Raw genomic sequence first — 4,129 nt, 5'->3', positions numbered from 1 at the left:
AAACAGTTCAAAGAAAAGGTGCCTGGAGGGAAGTCAGGCCCTGCCTCCCCTCCGCTTTGTAGATCTCGGGTGAAGACAAAATCTTCCCGTGGATTACAATAGAAACCGACACCTTCATGTCGCTTCCCATCGTACACAGTGGAGTTTTACAAGCTTTCTGATTGGTAAGATTGGTCCTCTCGCAGGGCGAGCTGAACTCAGTGTAACACAAAGTTTTGTGATAACTTAGACACAATTATTCCGACTCATTAGACGTGTAACTCTTGTGTCATGTCCGTGATGTCGTTCACAACACATGTGTTGTGTGTGTGTGATTGTTTGTACATTGATGATGTCGTTCACAACAACACAACATGTGTTGTGTGTGTATGATTGTTTGTACATTGATGTTACATCCATGATGTCGTTCACAACAACACAACATGTGTTGTGTGTGTATGATTGTTTGTACATTGATGATGTCGTTCACAACAACACAACATGTGTTGTGTGTGTATGATTGTTTGTACATTGATGTTACATCCATGATGTCGTTAACAACAACACAACATGTGTTGTGTGTGTATGATTGTTTGTACATTGATGATGTCGTTCACAACAACACAACATGTGTGTGTGTATGATTGACATTGATGTTACATCCATGATGTCGTTCACAACAACACGTGTTGTGTGTGTATGATTGTTTGTGCATTGATGTTACATCCATGATGTCGTTCACAACAACACAACATGTGTTGTGTGTGTATGATGGTTTGTACATTGATGATGTCGTTAACAACAACACAACATGTGTTGTGTGTGTGTGTATGATTGTTTGTATATTAATTATGTCGTTAACAACAACATGTGTTGTGTGTGTATATGATTGTTTGTACATTGATGATGTCGTTAACAACAACACAACTTGTTGTTTGTGTATGATTTTTTGTACATTGATGATGTCGTTAACAACAACACAACATGTGTTGTGTGTGTATGATTGTTTGTACATTGATGATGTCGTTAACAACAACACAACATGTGTTGTGTGTGTGTATGATTGTTTGTACATTGATGTCGTTAACAACAACACATGTGTTGTGTGTGTGTATGATTGTTTGTACATTTATGATGTCGTAAACAACAACACAACATGTGTTGTGTGTGTGTATGATTGTTTGTACATTTATGATGTCGTAAACAACAACACATGTGTTGTGTGTGTGTATGATTGTTTGTACATTGATGATGTCGTTAACAACAACACAACATGTGTTGTGTGTGTGTATGATTGTTTGTACATTGATGATGTCGTTAACAACAACACAACATGTGTTGTGTGTGTGTATGATTGTTTGTACATTGATGATGTCGTTAACAACAACACAACATGTGTTGTGTGTGTGTATGATTGTTTGTACATTGATGATGTCGTTAACAACAACACAACATGTGTTGTGTGTGTGTATGATTGTTTGTACATTGATGATGTCGTTAACAACAACACAACATGTGTTGTGTGTGTGTATGATTGTTTGTACATTGATGATGTCGTTAACAACAACACACTTGTTGTGTGTGTATGATTGTTTGTACATTGATGATGTCGTTAACAACAACACAACATGTGTTGTGTGTGTGTATGATTGTTTGTACATTGATGATGTCGTTAACAACAACACAACATGTGTTGTGTGTGTGTATGATTGTTTGTACATTGATGATGTCGTTCACAACAACACATGTGTTGTGTGTGTATGATTGTTTGTACATTGATGATGTCGTAAACAACAACACAACATGTGTTGTGTGTGTGTATGATTGTTTGTACATTGATGATGTCGTTAACAACAACACAACATGTGTTGTGTGTGTGTATGATTGTTTATACATTGATGATGTCGTTAACAACAACACATTTGTTGTGTGTGTATGATTGTTTGTACATTGATGATGTCGTTAACAACAACACACTTGTTGTGTGTGTATGATTGTTTGTACATTGATGATGTTGTTAACAACACACTTGTGTGTGTATGATTGTTTATACATTGATGATGTCGTTAACAACAACACATGTGTTGTGTGTGTGTATGATTGTTTGTACATTGATGATGTCGTTAACAACAACACATGTGTTGTGTGTGTGTATGATTGTTTGTACATTGATGATGTCATTAACAACAACACAACATGTGTTGTGTGTGTGTATGATTGTTTGTACATTGATGATGTCGTTAACAACAACACAACATGTGTTGTGTGTGTGTATGATTGTTTGTACATTGATGATGTCGTTAACAACAACACAACATGCTTTGTGTGTGTATGATTGTTTGTACATTGATGATGTCGTTAACAACAACACAACATGTGTTGTGTGTGTGTATGATTGTTTGTACATTGATGATGTCGTTAACAACAACACATGTGTTGTGTGTGTGTATGATTGTTTGTAGATTTATGATGTCGTAAACAACAACACAACATGTGTTGTGTGTGTGTATGATTGTTTGTACATTGATGATGTCGTTAACAACAACACAACATGTGTTGTGTGTGTATGATTGTTTGTACATTGATGATGTCGTTAACAACAACACGTGTTGTGTGTGTGTATGATTGTTTGTACATTGATGATGTCGTTAACAACAACACAACATGTGTTGTGTGTGTATGATTGTTTGTACATTGATGATGTCGTTAACAACAACACACTTGTTGTGTGTGTATGATTGTTTGTACATTGATGATGTCGTTAACAACAACACAACATGTGTTGTGTGTGTGTATGATTGTTTGTACATTGATGATGTCGTTCACAACAACACATGTGTTGTGTGTGTATGATTGTTTGTACATTGATGATGTCGTAAACAACAACACAACATGTGTTGTGTGTGTGTATGATTGTTTGTACATTGATGATGTCGTTAACAACAACACATGTGTTGTGTGTGTGTATGATTGTTTGTACATTTATGATGTCGTAAACAACAACACAACATGTGTTGTGTGTGTGTATGATTGTTTGTACATTTATGATGTCGTTAACAACAACACATGTGTTGTGTGTGTGTATGATTGTTTGTACATTTATGATGTCGTTCACAACAACACAACATGTGTTGTGTGTGTGTATGATTGTTTGTACATTGATGATGTCGTTCACAACAACACAACATGTGTTGTGTGTGTGTATGATTGTTTGTACATTGATGATGTCGTTAACAACAACACAACATGTGTTGTGTGTGTGTATGATTGTTTGTACATTGATGATGTCGTTAACAACAACACATGTGTTGTGTGTGTGTATGATTGTTTGTACATTGATGATGTCGTTAACAACAACACATTTGTTGTCTGTGTGTATGATTGTTTGTACATTGATGATGTTGTTAACAACAACACAACATGTGTTGTGTGTGTGTATGATTGTTTGTACATTGATGATGTCGTTAACAACAACACAACATGTGTTGTGTGTGTGTATGATTGTTTGTACATTGATGATGTCGTTAACAACAACACGTGTTGTGTGTGTGTATGATTGTTTGTACATTTATGATGTCGTAAACAACAACACAACATGTGTTGTGTGTGTGTATGATTGTTTGTACATTGATGATGTCGTTAACAACAACACAACATGTGTTGTGTGTGTATGATTGTTTGTACATTGATGATGTCGTTAACAACAACACGTGTTGTGTGTGTGTATGATTGTTTGTACATTTATGATGTCGTAAACAACAACACAACATGTGTTGTGTGTGTGTATGATTGTTTGTACATTGATGTCGTTAACAACAACACAACATGTGTTGTGTGTGTGTATGATTGTTTGTACATTGATGATGTCGTTAACAACAACACACTTGTGTGTGTATGATTGTTGATGTCGTTAACAACAACACAACATGTGTTGTGTGTGTATGATGACGTTGTTGTTCAAATGTGAAGAACGCACTCTCACTCAACTCACAGCTTTATTTTGAAAAGCACGCCAAGGAAGTCGCCCGGTTGCACTTTAAAATCCACAAATACTGGAGTAAGGCTGTCGTCATCGCTAACGTCGCTAAACGCTAGCTCGCGTTCTTCACACACAAATGTGAAGAACAGCTTTATTTTGAAAAGCACGCCA

The sequence above is a fragment of the Entelurus aequoreus genome, linkage group LG28 (assembly GCF_033978785.1).
Source record: "Entelurus aequoreus isolate RoL-2023_Sb linkage group LG28, RoL_Eaeq_v1.1, whole genome shotgun sequence".
Lineage (NCBI taxonomy): Eukaryota > Metazoa > Chordata > Actinopteri > Syngnathiformes > Syngnathidae > Entelurus > Entelurus aequoreus.
Note: the sequence above shows the minus strand (reverse complement) of the source record.